General features: G+C 34.8%; 1 non-coding gene across 1 annotated transcript; it reads right to left on the reverse strand.

Moving 5' to 3' along the window:
* Positions 1–4,896: 4,896 nt before the first annotated feature.
* Positions 4,897–4,958, reverse strand: LOC112616713. The gene has a single exon (XR_003117743.1). It is a non-coding gene; the product is annotated as a U7 small nuclear RNA (small nuclear RNA).
* Positions 4,959–19,756: the final 14,798 nt, after the last annotated feature.

A 19,756-nucleotide genomic window follows, 5' to 3' on the forward strand; every position in this document is an offset into this window, starting at 1 on the left:
ATCTACCATTGTCTTGCTGTTACTTGAGGCAAGCTTGTTGTCAATCACCTCCATTCTGCTGTTCACATGATAGTGGGTAAGTTCTCACGAGATCTGATGGTTTTATAAGGAGCTTTCCCTGTTTGCTCAGAACTACTCTTTGCTGACACCATGTGAAGAAGGACATGTTTGCTTCCCCTTCTGCCATGATTGTAAGTTTCCTGAGGCCTCCCCAGCCATGCAGAACAGTGAGTCGATTAAACTCTTTCCTTTATAAATGACCCAGTCTCAGGCAGTTTTTTATAGCAGCGTGAGAATAGACTAATACAGGAAATTGATACCACAGAGAGTGGGGTGCTGCTGTAAAGATATTCGGAAATGTGGAAGTGACTTTGGAACTCAGTAACAGGCAGAGGTTGGAACAGTTTGGAGGGCTCAGAAGACAGAGAAATGTGGGAAAATTTGGAAATTCCTGGAGACTTGTTAGCTGGCTTTGACCAAAATGGGGAGAGCAATATGGACAATAAATTCCAGGCTGAGGTGGTCTCAGATGAAGATGAGGAAATTGTTGGGAACGAGAGTAAAGGTTACTCTTGCTATGTGTAGAGACTGACAGCATTTTGCCCCACCCTAGAGATCTGTGGAACTTTGAACTTGAGAGAAATGATTTAGGGTATCTGGAGGCAAAAATTTCTCAGCAGCAAAGTGTTCAAGAAGTGACATAGCATAAAAGTTTGGAACATTTGCAGCCTGATGATGTGATAGAAAAGAAACACCCATTTTTCTGGGGAGAGAGTCAAGCCCAATGCAGAAATTTGCATAAGTAATGAGGAGCCAAATGTTAATCACCAAGACAATGGGGAAAATGTCTCCAAGGCATGTCAGAGACCTTCATGGCAGACCCTCCCATCAAAGCCCTGGAGGCCTAGGAGGGAAAATGATTTTGTGGGCCAGGCCCCAGGTCGCATGCTGGGCCCAGGGCCCCACTTCTCTGTGCAGCCTTGAGACGTGGTGCCCTGTGTCCCAACTGCTTCAACGCCAGCTGTGGCTTAAAGCTCAGGCTTGCTTCAGAGGGTGCAAGCTCCAAGCCTTGGCAGCTTACACCTGGTGTTGGTACTGTGGGAGCACAGAGGGCAAGAATTGAGGTTTGAGAACATCTGCCAAGATTTCAGAGGGTGTATGGAAATGCCTTGAGGTCCAGGCAGAGGTAAGCTGCAGAGGTGGAGCTCTCATAGAGAACCTCTGCTAGGGCAGTGCAAAAGAAAAACGGGGGTCGGAACCCCTACACAGTACCCACTGGGGCACTGGCTAGTGGAGCTGTGAGAAGAGGGCCACCATCCTCCAGACCCCAGAATGATAGATCCACTGATAGCTTGCACTCTGCACCTGGAAAAGCCACAGGCACTCATTGCTAGCCTGTGAAGCAGCTGGTAGCATGGCTATATCCTGCAAAGCCACAGGGGTGGCACTGCCCAAGGCAGAGGGAGCATACCTCTTGCATCAGCATGAGTTGGATGTGAGACATGGTGTCAAAGGAGATTATTTTGGAGCTTTAAGATTTAATTACTCCCTTGGTGGATTTCAGACTTTCATGGGGGCCTGTAACCCCTTTGTTTTGGCCATTTTTTTTTTCCTATTTGAAATGGGTGTATTTATGTAATGCCTGTACCTCCATTGTATCTAGGACATAACTAACTTGTTTTGATTTTACAGCTCATAGATGGAAAGGACTTGCCTTGTTTCAGATGAGACTTTGGACTGGGACTTTTGAGTTAATGCTGGAATTAGTTAAAACTTTTGGGGACTATTGGAAGGACATGACTGTGTTTTGAAATGTGAGGACATGAGATTTGAGAGCGGCCATGGACATAATTATATAATTTGGCTGTGTCCTCACTTAAATCTCATCTTGAATTGTAGTTCCCATAATCCCCATATGTCATGGGAGGGACCCAGTGAAAGATAATTTAATCATGAGCACAGTTATCCCCCATGCTGCTGTTCTCATGATAATTAGGTTCTCACAAGATCTGATGGTTTTTATAAGAGGCTTTTTCCTCTTTGCTCGACACTTCTTCTTCTTGCCATCATGTGAAGAAGGACATGTTTTCTTCCCATTCTCCCGTGATTTTAAGTTACCTGTGGTCTCCCAGCCAGGTGGAATAGTGAGTCAATTAAACCTCTTTCCTTTATAAATGACCCAATCTCAGGCAGTTTCTTATAGCAGTGTGAGAATGGGTGAAAATATTGAGTCTACTTTCTTTCCTCCAAATACCTTTCTTCTATATTGATTACTGATACTTGGCTTTCCAGCTTCTTGTGGGTAACTGTATGCTCAGCTTTGTATTGATTTTCTCAAAGTGCTCACTCATTCTCATAACTTCAAATATCATCTTCATATGAAGGGCTTCCAAGTCCTTTGCCCAAGCCCCCACCAATGTGTCTTTCCTTTCTTACTTCCAAATTCTGTCTTTCTATTTATCATTCTTCCTGTCTCCATGTGGGAATACTGGAAATAATGTAGATTGTTATTTTATGATATTATCTAGTCCATGAATTATGCCATTACTTAGGCCCACTCCTTATTCTCTATTCTACGCTATATTTTTAATCAAGGTTCTACCACCTATCTTGATTGCTATAAAAACATTCAAATTGTTTTTTAAGAGTGCTTTCCCTCCATCAAGCTAGCAAATCCATAATTCTCCTATAACACCACTTTGCTTATACATCTAGGCTTTTGTCACCTAATGATCCATACCTGTAGAATGCATGAGTGAATTGGGAAGCTTAGCTATGCCTCCCTGTGTACCAGATCTTCTCCAGATCTGAGTAATTATAATTGAATATAAACTCTGGCATATCTATTTTTTATCTTTTTTTTTGCATAAAATGGGCACTGAAGATAATAAGCAGAAATATCAAAATTTTATAGGAACATGGACACTTAGATGAAAATTAAGTATCTTACTCAATAAACTTGAATTTGTTTTTGCTAATTCCTGCCAAATTCAGTGCTGGCTTATTTCCCTAGTGTAAGTAGAAGAAGATCAGCTAACATTGTTGGACACTTTGGCAGGGTTAAAAGAATTTTACATATATATATATATTTATATATTATTTATATATTTATATATGTTTATATAATATTTATGTGTTTGTAACATATATAGATATATAAGCATATAAATGTTTATTTATATATAAGTATATACATGTTTATTTATTTTTGAGACAGAGTCTTGCTCTGTTGTTCAGGCTGGAGTAAAGTGGCATGATCTCAGCTCACTTCAATTTATTCTTCCTGGGTTCAAGTGATCCTCCCACCTCAGCTTCCCAAGTAGCTGGGACCACAGGCACGCACCACCATGTCCAGCTAATTTTAAAAATTATTTGTAGAAACAGGATCTTACTATGTTTTCCAGGCTGGTTTCAAACTCCTGGACTCAAATGAGCTGACCACTTTGGCCTCCCAATGTACTGGGATTACAGCCATAAGCCCGCATGCCTAGCCTATATTTATTTTTTATTCATGCATTTTAAAGCTTCTTGCAGGTTAATCAGTGACTTTAGAGAGGCCCCTGACTTCCTTATATAATCTTTCAGAGAAATCATGTATTTAATCACAGAAACTTAACAGTAGTGAATTGTAATAGCCAAACCTCAGTTCTTTAACATGTTAAGAGTTTATTATTCATTGATAAAGCATCCATTGTGGAAATTCAAGCTTGTGTGACTTATTTGCATGACTCAGAAAGCATGGTTCTTTCCTTCTAGTGGCTCCAACATTCCCTAGGGCCTTGGGGTAGTTGCTCGATTCTTTACATCTGTCCGTGAGTGAGAATGATGAAAGAACATGGAGGATTACTTAAAACATTTTAACAACCAGGCCTGGGCATGTCATATATTATTTTTATATACCTTTTACTGATCACAACTAATCAAATGGCTTCACCTAGAGGGATTGAGAAATATAGTTTGTATGCCCAGGATGGGAAAAAATGGGTTTGGTGAACATTGAGCCACTCTCAGTTACAGTTACAGTTACAGATAATGTTAACTTGTCTTCTAAACAATCCGAATTTACACTTTCATTTCTGACTCATGTTTCTAGTTGCCTGCATTTCATAGGAAGGAAAATATATCTATTATTTCAACATAAATATCTTGGGCTAGAATAATCAAATTGCCTCCACATGTGTACACTGAACTGATCTGATAGTAATGTTTTTGGTAATGGTAGAGGAGGTTGGGGAGTGAAGATGAGTATTGAATAAGTTAATAACAAAGTAAATGTGAGCTATGAATAAAATATGGCTGTTGAAAAACAATTTTTGAATTCAGTAAAAGTAGTTTGAACATATATTTGCTATATGTATATGTCTCAAATATTAGTATTTTTTTCTTTTTAAAGATATAACTCACATAGCATAAAATTTACGCTTTTAAAATTTATAATTTAGTGGTTTTAAAAAGAACTGCATAGTTCTAATTCTGGAACACTTTTCATTAGCACAAAAATGAACCCTTGTACTTATCAGCACTCTCCCCAGTTATCTTCTCTCCCTCACCCCTCATAGGGATTTAATTTCATCCGTAGATCACTTAAGGAACATTGTCATTTTATGAATGTTATCAGTCTTCCACTTTATGAACAGTAGATGTCTTTCCATTTATATAGATGTTCTTTTATTTCTTTTTACTATATTTTGTAATATTCAGTATATAAGTTTTACAATTTCTTTGTTAACATATTCCTAAGTATTTTATTCCTTTTGATGCTATTGTAAATGAAATTGTGTTCTAAATTTTCTTTTCAGATTGTTCTTTTCTCGTGTATCAAAATAAAATTTACTATTTTGCTTTTGTATTCTGAAATTTTGGTAAACTCATGTGTGTATGTATGTGTGTATTTTCATGAGTTTTCTGGTAAAAACCTGAAAACCAGCTAGACAAATTCTAAAAGAGTTGTAACATGTATTTGTATATTATTAATTCTAATAGCTTCCTTGTGAATTCCTAGGATTTTCCTGATAAAAGGTTATACCATGTACAGATACAGATAGTTTTATTTCTTCCTTTCTAATTTCTATACCTATTTTTTATTTTATGTTTTTGGTTTTCAATACCATTCTTTATTTTCTTTCCAACAATTTTTGTTTGTTTGTTTGTTTGTTTGTTTTTGTTTTTGAGACAGAGAGTTGCTCTGTCACCAGGCTGGAGTGCAGTGGCACAATCTCATCTTGGCTTACTGCAACTTCCACCTCCCGGGTTTAAGCAATTCTCCTGCCTCAGCCTTCCAAGTAGCTGGAACTACAGGCATGTGCCACGACACCCAGCTAATTTTCGTATTTTTAGTAGAATCGGGGTTTCACCATGTTGGCCAGGATGGTCTCGATCTCTTGGCCTTGTGATCCACCTGCCTTGGCCTCCCAAAGTGCTGGGATTACAGGTGTGAGCTACCATACCCGACCCTCCAACTCTTATTTTACTTCCAGGGAGTACATGTGCAGGTTTGTTACATGGGTAAATTACATGTCATGGGGTTAGCTATACAGATTGTTTTGTTACGCAGGGAGTGAGCATAGTGCCTGATAGGTTGTTTGTTGATCCTAACCCTCATTCCACTATCCACCCATAACTAGGCCCTAGTGTCTGTAGTTCCTTTCTTTGTGTCCATGTGTATAAAAGGTTTGGCTCCCACTTATAAGTGAGAACATGCAGTACTTGGATTTCTGTTTCTGTGTTAATTTGCTTAGTATGAAATGGTCTCCAGCTCCATTCATGTTACTGCAAAGGGCATGATTTCACTTTGTTTTATGGCTGCATAGTGTTCCATGGTATACATATACATTCACTGGTGGACATCTAGGTTGATTCCACCTGTTTTCTATTGTGAATAGTGCTGTTATTAACGTACAAGTGCATGTGTCTTTATGGTAGAACAATGTATATTCATTTGAATATATACCCAGTAATGGGATTATTGGTTGAATTGTAGTTCTGTTTTAAGTTCTTTCAGAAATTTTCAAACTTTTGTACACAATGCCTAAACTAATTTACATTCCCACTAGCGATATATAAGCATTCCCCTTTCTTTGCAACTTCACCAGCATCTGTAATTTTTTGACGTTTTAATAATAGCCATTCTGACTGGTGTGAAATAGTATCTCTTTGTGGTTTTGATTTGCATTTATCTAATGATTAGTGATATTGAGAATTTCTTCATATGCTTGTTGGCTATGTGTATGTCTTCTTTTGAAAAGTGCCTGTTCATTTCCTGTGCCCATTTTTAAATGGGGTTGTTTGTATTTTGCTTGTTAATTTGTTTATATTCCTAATAGATGTTTGATATTAGATATTTGACAGATGCATAGTTTGCAAATATTTTCTGTCATTCTATAAGTTGTTTGTTTATTCTGTTGATAGTTTCTTTAGCTGTACTGAGGCTCTTTAGTTTAATGAGGTCCCACTTGTCAATTTTTGTTTTTGTTCCAATTGCTTTTGGAGTTTTTTCAATGAAATCATTTCCAGGGCTTATGTACCAAATGGTATTTCCTAGGCTTGTTTCCTAGAGGTTTTAGAATTTTAGTTTTTACAGTTAACTCATTAATCCATCTTGAGTTGATTTTTTTGTATATGGTGTAATGAAGGAGTCCAGTTTCAATATTTTGTATATGGCTAGTGAGCTATCCCACCACATTTATTGAACAGGGTGCCCTTTCTCCATTTCTCATTACTGTTGACTTTGTCAAAGATTCAATGTTTATAGGTGTGCAGCTTTATTTGTGGGTGCTCTACTCTGTTCCATTGGTCTATGTGTCTTTTATTTGTACCAGTAGCATGCTGTTTTGGTTACTGTAGCCTTGTAGTATAGTTTGAAGTCAGGTAATGTGATGCCTCTGACTGTTCTTTTTGCATAGAATTGCCTTGGCTATTCAGGCTGTTTTTTGGTTTCATAAGAATTTTAGAGTAGTTTTTTTTTCTTCTAATTCTGTGAAAAATGTCATTAGTAGTTTGATACAGATAGCATTGAATCTGCAAATTACTTTGGGCAGTATGGCCATTTTAACAATACTGATTCTTTCTATCTATTAGCATGGAATTTGTTTTTGCACTTGTTTCTATTGTTTCTGATTTCTTTCACCAGTAGTTTGTAATTTAGTCCAATATCTTTGTAGTACATCAATGCAAACATCTTAAAAAAAAAACACACAAAAGCAAATCCAACAGCACATCAAAAAGCTAATCTACCATGGTCATGTAGGCTTTATTCCTGGGATGTAATATTTGTTCTACATATGCAAATCAGTAAATGTGATTCATCAAATAAACAGAACAAAAAACAAAAACCACATGATCATCTCGATTGACACAGAAAAGGCTTTTGATAAAATTCAATATTCTTCCATGTTAAAAGCCCTCAACAAACTAGTCATCAAAGGAACATACCTCAAAATAATAAAAACAATGTATGACAAATCCATGCCAACATCAATTTGAATGGACAAAAGCTGGAAACTTTCCCATTGAGAACTGGAATAAGAGAAGGATGCACATTCTCGCCACTCCTATTCAACATAGTACTGGAAGTCCTAGCCAGAGTAATCAGGAAAGAGAAATAAATGAAGGGCATCCAAATAGGAAGAGAGGAAGTCAGGCTATCTCTCTTGGTAGACAATATGATTTTATACTCAGCAAACCCCATAGTCTCTACCCAAAGGCTCCTGGATTTGATAAACATCTTCAGCAAAGATTTAGCATACAAAATCAATGTGTAAAAATTAGTCACATTTCTTTTTTTAGAAAAATTTTATTTTAATTTCTGGGATACACGTACAAGACGTGCAGGTTTGTTACACAGGTAAATGTGTGCCATGGTGGTTTGTTGCACCTATCAACCCATCACCTAGGTATTAAGCTCAGCATGCATTAGCCATTTATCCTGATGTTCTTCCTCCCTTTGACCCCCATAGGCCCTGGTGTGTGTTGTTTCCCTCCCTGTGTCCATGTGTTCTCATTGTTCAGCCCTGACTTATGTGTGAGAACATGCAGTGTTTGGTTTTGTGTTCCTGTGTTAGTTTGCTAAGGATAATGGCTTCCAGCTTCATCCATGGTCCTGCAAAGGAGATGATCTTGTTCCTTTTTATGGCTGCATAGTATTCCATGGTGCATATGTACCACATTTTTAAAAAATTCAGTCTATCATTGATGAGCATTTGGGTTGATTCCATGTCCATTCTGACTGGCATGAGATGGCATCTCATTGTGGCTTTGATTTGCATTTCTCTAATGACCAGTGATGTTGGTTTTCTTTTCATATGTTTGTTGGTCACATAAATGTCTTCTTTTGAGAAGTGTCTGTTCATGTCTGTTGCCCACTTTTTGATTGGGTCATTTGATTTTTGTTATAAATTTGTTTAAGTTCCTCGTAGATTCTGGATATTAGACCTTTTTCAGATAGACAGATTGCAACAATTTTCTTTCATTCCGTAGGTTGTCCGTTCACTCTGATGATAGTTTCTTTTGCTGTGCAGAAGCTCTTTAGTTTAATTACGTTCCATTTGTCCATTTTTGCTTTTGTTGCAATTAGTTTTGGCATCTTCGTCATAAAATTTTTTCCTGTGCCTATGTCCTAAATGGTATTGCCTAGATACCCTCTTCCAGGGTTTTTATCCTTCTGGGTTTTACATTTATGTCTTTAATCTATCTTGAGTTAATTTTTGTATAAGCTATAGGGAAAAGGTCCAGTTTCAATTTTCTGCATATGGCTAGCCAGTTTTCCCGGTACCATTTATTAAGTAGGAAATCATTTCCCCATTGCTTCTGTCAGCTTTGTCAAAGGTCAGATGGTTATAGATATGTGGTCTTGTTTCTGAGATCTCTATTCTGTTCCCTTATTCTATGTGTTTGTTTTGGTACTATTACCATGCTGTTTTGGTTAGTCACATCAGTGACATCCAAACTGAAAGCCAAATCAAGAATAAAACCCCATTCACAATAGACACACACATGCACACATGCACACACGCACATACACCCTAGGAATACAGCTAATTGGGGAGGTGAAAGATCCCTATTATTTATTTTTTTACTTTTTCTTGCCTATATTGGTATAAATTAGAACTTTTCATACTATGTTGAATAGAAGTTGCAAGAATAGACATGATTGTTTTGTTGTTAATATTGGAGGGAAAGGTTTCAGTCTTGCACTATTAAGTATGATGGTAGCTGTAATTTTTTTATGGATGCCATTTAGCAGATTGAGAAGGTTCCTTTCTATACTTAGTTTCTTTAGTATTTTTTAAATTACGAAATGGTGTTGGGTTTTGTGCAATGCTTTTTCTACATCTATTGATATATCATGTAGATTTTATCCTTTATTCTATTATAATATATTACATTGATTAATTTTACATTAATAAAACCTGGCACTCCTGGAATAAATCCCACTTCATCATGGAGTATAATTCTTTTACTTTGTGGGTTAATTTGATTTGCTAATGTTTTGTTTAGGACTTTTGCATCTATATTAATGGAAATATTGGTCAGTAGAAATTGTTTTTCTTTTCTTTTTTTTTTTCTGGTGTTGGTATTAGGGTAAGAGTAGCCTCATGGGTTGAATTGTAAAATGTTTCCTCCTCTTACATTTTGGAAGAATTTGTAAAGGAATGGTGTGAATTACTTTTTAAACAGTTGTTAGAATTTACCAGGGAAGACATCTGGTTGTAGGTTTTCCTTTGTGGAAAACTTTTTGGTTACTGATTTAATCTCTTTAGTTGTTATTGGTCTACTTAGATTTTCTCTTTCTTTTTGAATCAGTTTCAATACTTTGTGTCTTTCTAGGAATTTTTCCTTTTCATCCAGGTTATCTAATTTGTTTGCATGTAATTGCTCATAATACTCCCTTGTGATCTTTTTAACTTCTATAGGTGGATAATATTGCCCCATTTTTATTGTTGTTCAGTCTAGTCTTTCGTTGTTGACTCAAGCCAAAGATTTGTCACTATCTGCTAATTTTTTAACCTATTATTTATTTGCTCAATCTAGTTAACGATTTGTCAATATTTATTGTAAGAATTATTTTTTCTAATTTTTATTTCATTTATCTCCACTCTGATTTTTACTATTTTCTTTATTCTGCAAGCTTCATATTTATTATGCCCTTCTTTTTCTAGTTTTTAAGGTGGAAGGTTAGGTTATTGATTTGAGGGATTTTTTCTTTTTTAATATAGATAGTTACATTCTTCTCTAGCATACATAAAACAAAGACCTATAAATAATGTGTACACTTCTGTTGTGAGATAGAGTCCTTCTATAGATATTTGGTAGGCCTAGTTAATGTATATTGTTGTTCAAGTCTTCTATTTCTTTGTTAATCTTCTGCCTGACTTCTCTATTTACTATTAAAATGTAGTGGTGACGTCTCCAACAATTACTGCTGATTTTTCTCTTTCTCCCTTCAATTATGTCAGTTTTCCATCATATATATTTTAGGACTCTTTTGTTAAGTGCATATATGTTTATAATTGTTATATATTCTTCTTGTAGTCCTCCTTTTAATATTCCAGTGTTTTTTTTTTTTTGGTTATTGTTTACATGTTATCTTTTCCATGCTTTTACGCTTAACTTATTTGTGTCTTTTATCTAGAGTGTGTCTATTCCAGCATATTGTTAAGTCATGTTTTTGTTTTGTAAAAAATTTAGTTTCATTCTGCCAATCTGTTCTTTGCTTGGAGTGTTTAATCCATTTACATTGAATGTAATTACTGATAAAGTAGGAATTACATCTTCCATTTATTCTTTGTTTTCTACATGTCTTATTTATTTATTTTTTGTTCACCTATTTTTCCCTTATTGCCTTCTTTGGGTTAAATAGATATTGTCTGAAATACCACTTTATTTTATATTAGTCAGGGTTCTCCAGAGAAACAGATCCAATATGATGTGTTTATGTATGTGTATGTATAAGAAGACATATATTTTTAATGTATTTTTACATATATGTAAAGGGATTTATTGTAAAGAATTGTTCATATGATTATGAAGGCTAATCTCAAGATTTTCAGGGTGAGTCAGAAAACTTTTATTTCAAGCCCAAAGGCAGGAAAAAGACTGATGTCCCATTCTGAAGTCTGTCAAACAGGAAGAATTATCTCTTACTTGGAAAAGAATCAGCCTTTTTGTTCTATTTAGGCTTTCAACATGTTAGATGAGGCCCACCCACTTTAAGCAGGGAAATCTGCTTTGCATAGCCTACCAAAATGAAAAGTAATGTCATACAAAAATACTCACATGAATAGCCAGAATAATGTTTGACCAAATATCTGGGTGCACTATGGCCCAGTCAAAGTGACAGATAAAAACGACCATCACATAATTCCTTTGTCATTTATTTTGCTATGATTTTGAGTTATTAACTCAAGATCTTCTCTGGGGGGTTGAAATTAACATCTAAATTTATAACAATCTAGCTCAGATTAATAATAATAAAATTTCACTTGTATACAAAGCTTTGCTTCTATATAGCTCCATTTTACTAGAAGATAATAGTTTTAAACCAAGAAATACATTTATTCTGTCTTTTATATTTACACATGTAGTGGTCATGGAATATTACCTATGTAATTTAACCTATAAGTCATATATGTTACCTGTGCCATGGAATGTGGTTTTGTTAATTCTTCAATGTGGATTCAAGGTAGTGCCTAGTGTGTTTAAATTTTAGTGTGAAGCACTCCTGTTTGTATTTTTCATAAGTTAAGTCTGCTAGTGATGAATCATCTTAGCTTTTATTTGAGAATATCTTAATTTGTCTCTCATGTTTGAAGGATGATTTTCCTGCACATAGAATTCTTGGTCTTTTTCTTTAACACAGAGGTCCCCAATCCCCAGACCACACACTGGTAGTACCCGTCTGTGGCCTATTAGGGACCAGGCTACTCAGCAGGTGAGTGGCAGGTGAGTGAGCATTACTACCTAAGCTCTGCCTTCAGTCAGATCAGCAGTGGCGTTAGATTCTCATAGGAGGGCTAACCCTATTGTGAACTATGCATATGAGGGATCTAGGTTGCTCACTCCTTGTGAGAATCTAACTAATGCCTGATGATGTGAGGTGGAACAGTTTCATCCTAAAACCATACCCCCAAACCTGTCTGTGGAACAATTATCTTCCCCAAAACCAATCCCTGGTGCCAAAAATTTAGGGGGCCACTGCTTTAATACACTGAAATTGTCATACTCTCACCTTGTGTCCTGCATGGTTTCTAATGATAAATCAGCTATTAGTGTTCGTGAGGATTCCTTGTATACAATGATTCACTCCTCTCTTGCTGCTTTCAAGGTTCTCTCTTTGTCTTTCCAGTTTGATTATAATGTGTTTCTATGAGTATCTCTTTAGATTCATCTTACTTGGAGTTTATTGAGCTTCTTATATGAGTAGATTCATATATTTCATCAAATTTAGAAATATTTTAGCCATTATTTATTCAAATACACATTCTGCCCTCATGTCTCTTTCCTCTCCTTCTGAGACTCACATTATGCCTATGTTGGTATGCTTGGTGGTATCTCAAGGGATTCTTAGGCTCGATTCAATTTTCTTCATTTTGAAATCTTTCTATTTCTCAGATTCAATAATCTTAATTGACCTATCTTAAGGTTTACTGATGTATTCTTTTCCTGGCTCAATTCTGCTGTCAAGACTCACTAGTAATTTATTTATTTAGTACAATTTAAACTTCAGAATGTCTATTTGAGTCTTTAAAATAATTTCTCTATCTTTACTGATGTTGTCTGTTTGGTGATACAACATTTTTATACCTTCTTTACTTCTTTAGGCATGGTTATCCATAATTCTTTGAGCAATTTTAAAACAGCTGATTTAAATTAATTGTCTATTAAGTTCAATGTTATGTCTTCCTCAGGAGCAGTTTATGTTAACTATTTTTTTATCCATGTATGGACCATACCTTTTTTTTTTTTTTCCACATGCCTTGTAATATGTTATTGAAAACTGACCATTGGGTATAGTATAGCTTGGAAACTATGGAAACCAAAATTTTCCCACCTTCAGGATTGTTTGTTGTTATTGGTTGTTGCTAGTTTGCTGACTTTTCTAAAATAATTCGATGATGTTTGTATTCTTTGTCTTGCATGGCCACTGAAGTCTCTGCTCTGTTAGCTTTGTCATCACCTATGTTGGCCAGAAATTTCCTTGACTGCAGCCAGTAAGTGTCACTTTCTTTTCTTAGGGGCTCCGTGTTGTTATGGCATATCTTTAGGACAACCAGTTTACTTCTTTGCCTTAGTATTTTATTTTCTGTTTCGACAGAGCCTCAGGATTAGCCAGTGCTGTGTGTTTAGGGCCTTCTCATTCTTTTTTTGAGCTTGAGAACAATTCTACACAAGTGTATGGCTTTCTAGATTCCCAAGAATAAACTGTCTATGCCTAAATCTTCTTCCCAGGCTTTTCCTTTTAAGCTCTGTTGTTCACATCCACTCTTGTCCTCTTCCCCATGCAGCTGTGATATTAAACCATTACTACTATTATTTTTTTTTTTAACAATGCTTCCAGTGAAAAGTTGTTCTTATTGGGTAAGCTGTGAGTAAGGTCCAAGAAAGATAAATTCTCAGAATGAAGTCTTCCAAGAAACCCCCACAATCATAAATAATGATAAATTCTGAGGAAATGGAGCTTTGAAATAGTTCCAACACTATTCTTACTCCATTAGATACCAATCGGCTGCTTTTCACAGTGACCACAGGATGTTGATTTTCAAGGGTGCTACAGAGCTGAGAAAGGGGAGGTGGGAATAGAGCAAGTTAAATGCCAAAAAGTTTGTTCTTACTTAAATTCTTTAATTCTTTTTTTCTGGAATAAATTATCTCTGATCACTGCACACCTTTGTTTCATTTCCATAATCCTGAACAAATGTATTTTGACAAATTTTACCAAGTGTTTAAAAAAGTTATTAAAGTAAGAAAACTTTAGTGGTCCTCATGCTGATAGTGCCACTGATACCCTATCTTTTATAGTTTTATAAGAGATTATATATGTTTTATTTTGTTCCAATGGATAATTTTGTACAGGCTATGGAATATGATCACCTCACTTTGAGAATGACTGATCTGTAAGAAAGAACTAAAATTTCTAGGTGAGTTTACCAGAAGGAAGCTCTCATCCTAATAGAAAAAAAAATTCAAACAATTAAAATTGCTCCAAATATACGATAGGTCACTTTGTCAAGTAAGAAGCCTCCTAGATAATTTCTCAAGGTACCATGGATAATACCCTTCATGGTTCGTGATACTACTGGGAACTAAATGAATTCTCAAGTTTGTCACAATTTTAAATGAATTCTAAAGCTTGTCACAATTTTAAGGTTTTTCTAAGAATTTATTATTCTAGTGTATTTAAAATACCCATAAAATTCCAATTCCAATAAGTTTTCATGAATCTATGTGTATTTGTGTCCACATATAAGCAAGCAATATCTTTTAGAGAAATTACATGGTGGGTACATATAGTTTTTCAATCACATGCTCTCACATGCACATACTCATTAGGAGATTGAGGCTAATCTTAGAATATGTTTTCGTACAAATATGTTATTTTAAAAACACAATAAATCTAGATGAAATTAATGCCATATTTTCCTGCTTTATAACCTTTGTGTTAAGAAAAAGATATCTTGTATTTTAAAGATCAACATTTCCTCAGGGTTACATAATATTCTGATAATTATTGTGAAAGATAAAGAAATTGCTATAAAACATCTCCAATTTTGTGAATATTCTGTGACAAACAAAAACATAAACATCATAAAAATACATGTTCTAACATTTTTCATAATGAGAATATGAATTGTTACAACATAATTTTATTTTCTTGGTAATTTAACCCATGGATTGTTGCTGTTTCTTATTACTGATTTTGTGTTTGGATGCTTATCCTGCCTAATGTCTTCCTAGAACAATTATAGTCACATCCTTACTTGTGTATGATGGTTGCAGGATATGGCAGAAATTTTTCACTGTCAATATTAAGTTCAATTTGGAAACCCAAAGCCAAGTGATTTTTTGTAATGGAAATGAGTAGAGAATATATGTCTCTGCTTTAGTGAATTACACCCTTCCCAAACTTGATTCTTTCATTTTCAAGACTACATTATCCAGGCTCATATATTACTCAAACTACTCCTTGCATTTTTAATGTGTCCATCAAATGAGTATATGGAATGTCATTTCAAAATATAACTTGAGTTTGTTTTACAGTGCTGCAGCCTAGAGAAGACAAACTGCGATGTGGTTTGGATGTGACTACCTGCAAATATTAAGTTCAAGCAGCTCCTCAGTTTCAATCAGTCAGTGTTCAAGGAGAAGGATTAAAAGTAGAGAGTATTGCTTACTTTTTTCTGAAAAAAAGATGAAGACTAAAACTTTAAGTACTTTTCATATCTATTCACCCTGCTTGTCATAGAAACCTGGTCTTTAGAAGAAAAAGCAAGGTGAAAGTAGAATTAGGTCAATTACTCAGATATTTATTTATTATGTGTTTCCTTTCAATTGAGTTCCTCTAGGGACTCCCCAGTGTTCCATAATCCTTTTTTGAAAAAGAGCTATCATATACATGAAAAAAAAAATCCAAATGGTCATTAGGCTGAGATTTGAAAGCAGATTAATTAGATGAGGATTATTTAGTCTAGAAAAGTTGAATTTTTGGAATAGAAAGAATTGACCTCTCTAAAAGTAAAAGGAACAGAATGTGACATATTTTAGTATATTTACCTCATAAAAATTAAAATAATAAAACCACATGAAAAGTATACTAAAAAGAGAATGTCCCAACTCCCTAGCCTCCTCAATTTCCCTCCCTCCCCATATAAATATGTGCTTCCACTTGTTTTCTGTGTATTCACATGCATAAAGTTATTTGCATACACACACTTATCGTTACTCTGTAGCTTCCTTTGTTTACTTGGTTATAGTTCCATGTTACTCATGAGAACTAATTATTTTTTATAACTATTACAGAGTATATACAAGAATGTATTTATTTATGCTATTAAGACTTTTTTAAATTTTTAACTTCAAACTGATAAACTCTATTTTTTTATTTTTATTTTAGGTTTAGGGGTACATGTGCAGGGTTGTTATATAGGTAAACTGCATGGGGTTTGGTATACAGATTATTTAGTGAACCAAGTAATAAGCATAGTACCTGATAGATAATTTGTTTTATCCTCTCCCTCCTCCCAACCTATTCCCTCACATAAGCACCAGTGTCTGTTGTTCACCTCTTTGTGTCCATGTTTTCTCCTTGTTTAGTTCCCACTTACAAATGAGAATATGTGACATTTGGTTTTCTGTTTCTGCATCAGTTAGCTTAGGATAATGATCTCCAGCTCCATCTATGCTGCTGCAAAGGACATGATCTTGTTCCTTTTTATGGCTGCATAGTATTCTGTGGAATGTATGTACCACATTTTCTTTATCCAGTCTATCATTGGTAGGGATTTTGGTTGCTTATTTGTCTTTGGTATTATGAACATTTCTGCAGTAAAAATACATGTGCATGTGTCTTTATGGTAGAATTAATTATATTCCTTTGGGCATATACACAGTCATGGGATTGCTAGGTCAAATGGTAATTCTGTTTTAAGTTCTTTGAGAAAACACCACACTACTTATCAGACATGTTTAATCTATTATCTTTTGTTGTGATTACTAACATATTTACACTTGTTTTTAACATTGTATTTTAGTTATCTTATATACATGTATATATACATAGCATATTCCATGTACCACAATGTGGTGAGCATATTCTTTCACTGAAACAATAGTGTCCTAATTCACATACACAACTATCTGAGAAATGTACTTGATACATGTGTCTTTACACAGTATGTTACATGTGCCAGGGTGTGGGAAAAACTTTTTTTTTACTGAAATATTACCTCACTGATGCAACAAGTAACCAGCACTTTTAGAACTCTCATATATACATATTTACTTAATATGTTACAAACACCACAGTAGGTTAGCACATTGTTTTCCTGAAAAAACTTTCTACTGATTCACATGTACAATTAGAACTCTTTGAATCATCCTTTATATCTATGCCTTCACATATTATATTACCTGCACCACAGTGTGCTGAAAACATTCATTCACTGAACTAACATTGTTATGATGCAATGGAATAACTAGCACTGATGGAGACATATTTCATACATGAATCTCTACATAATGTATTCCATGCAGCAGCTGCAGGGACTGTACACTGCAGAGCCCTAAGGGCAGAGTTGCCTAAGGCCTTTGGAGCCCCCCGTCTTGTACTAATGTCCCCTGGATGTGGGACAGAGAGTCAAAAATTGTTTTGGAACTTTAAGATTTAATGACTGCACTGCTGGGTTTCAGACTTGCATGGGGACTGTAGGCCATTTCCTTTGGTTGATTTCTTCCTTTTGGAATGGGAGTATTTACCCAGTGCCTGTACTGCCATTGTATTTTGAAAGTAACTAACTTGTTTTTTATTTTACAGCCTCATAAGTGGAAAGGACTAGACTTGTCTCAGATAAGACTTTAGACTTTTGAGTTAATGCCAAAATAGGTTAAGACTTTGGAGGATTGTTGGGAAGACATGATTGTATTTTGCAATGTGAGAAGGACATGAGATTTGGGAGAGGTCAGGAGTGGAATGATATGGTTTGGATATGTTGAGATTGCAATCCCCAGTGTTGGAGGTGGGACCTGGTGGAAAGTGATTGGATCACGGAGGTGGATTTCCTCCTTGGTCTTGCTCTCATGATAGTGAGTGAGTGTTCAAGAGATCTGGTTATTTAAAAGTGTGTGGCACCTTCCCTCTCTCTCTTTTCCTACTGCTCTAGCCGTATAGGACATGTCTGCTTCCCCTTTGCTTTCTGCCATGATAGAAAGTTTCCTGAGGCCTCCCTTGCCATGCTTCTTGTACAGCCTATGAAACCATGAGCCAATTAAACCTCTTTTCTTTACAAATTACCCAGTGTCAGGAAATTCTTTATAACATGTGAGAATCAATGAATACAGAGACCAACTATAGTAAAGCTGTCAAAAGTTGCAGACAAAAAGATAATCTTAAAAGCAGTAAGAATAAGAAAGTCTAATATAAAAAGGAGCTTTCATAAAATTATCAGTGGATTTCTCAGCAGAAACATTATAGAACAGAAAGTAGTGGGATGATGTATTTCAAGTGCTGAAAGGAAAAACAAAACAAACAAACAAACAAAAAACAAAAAAAAAACCAACCTGCCAACCAAGAATACTGTATCTGGAAATCTGGAAACACTGTCCTGAAATAATGAAAGAGAAATGAAAACCTCAAATAAACAAAAGTTTAGGTAGTTTGCCACCCACATACCTGCTCTGGAAGAAATGCTAAAGGGAGTCATTCAAGTTGAAACAACAGGACAATAGACAATGTCACAAAAGCATATGAAAATATAAAGCCGTGTAATGGAGGTAAATATATAGACACATATAGAGTCCTATATTATTGTAATAATATGCATAAATAACTTTTAATTTTGTGTAGAATTTAAAAGACAGTAACAAACCTTAAAATTTTTTTAATTCCATGTCAATGGACATGGAATAGAAAATATGATTTGTGACATCAATAATATAAATTTGGGTAGAAGTAGAGATGCAAAATAGTATTTTTTGTAGGCAACTGAATTTAAATTGTTATTAGCTTAAAGAGAATATTATAACTTTAAGATATTTTATGTAATCCTCATGACAACCAAAGAAATTATATATAGAAAATACAGAAAAGGAAATTAAAAGTAATCAAATCATGTTACTCTAAAACCTGAATGAAACAAGCAATAGTAAGGCTTCCCCTATCAGTAATTAAATGTCAATGATTCACCTCCTCAGTCTGAAGACATAGATTATCTGAATGGAAAAAACAAAAGATCTAAATATAAATTGGGCACAAAAGACTCACATTAGATCTAAGGACATACATAGACTGAAAATTAAATGATAGGTAAAAGATATTCAATTCAAAAGGTAACTAGAAAACAGCATGGGTGGCTATAAATTTATACAGATAACTTGAAAAACACTAGCTCAACTGAACCTAACAGACATGTACAGAACACTCCACCCATCAACTGCAGAACATACATTCCTCTTTAGAGTACATGGAATATTCTCCATAATAGACCATATGCTAGGCTACAAAACAAGTCTCAAACAAATTTAAGAAGACTGAAATCATACCAAGTATCTTTTCCAATGGAATAAAGGTAGAAATAAATACCAGAAGAGAAAATGGAAAACCCCACATGTATTAGGAAATTAAACAACACACATTTAAACAACCAATGGGACAAAACAGAAATTATGAGAAAATTAGAAAATATCTTGAGACAAATGAAAACAAAACATGCCAAAAGTAATTGAATGCAGAGAAAGAAGTACAAAGAGAGAATTTTATAGTGGTAAATTCTTACATTAACAAAGAAAGATTTTTAAAACAGCAACATAACTTTACACCTAAATAAATTAGAAAAAGAACAAACTAAACCTAAAGTTAACAGAAGGAAGGAGATAATAGATTAGAGTAGAAATGAATGAAATAGAGAATATGAAAAGCAGAAAATATTAACAAAATTAATAATCAGTTTTATGAAAAGATCAACTATATTGACAGATTAAGAAAGAAAGAGAGAAGAATCAAATAACTAAATTCAGAAAAAGAAAAAAGGATACTACAACTAATGTC

This window comes from Theropithecus gelada, chromosome X (assembly GCF_003255815.1).
Source record: "Theropithecus gelada isolate Dixy chromosome X, Tgel_1.0, whole genome shotgun sequence".
Lineage (NCBI taxonomy): Eukaryota > Metazoa > Chordata > Mammalia > Primates > Cercopithecidae > Theropithecus > Theropithecus gelada.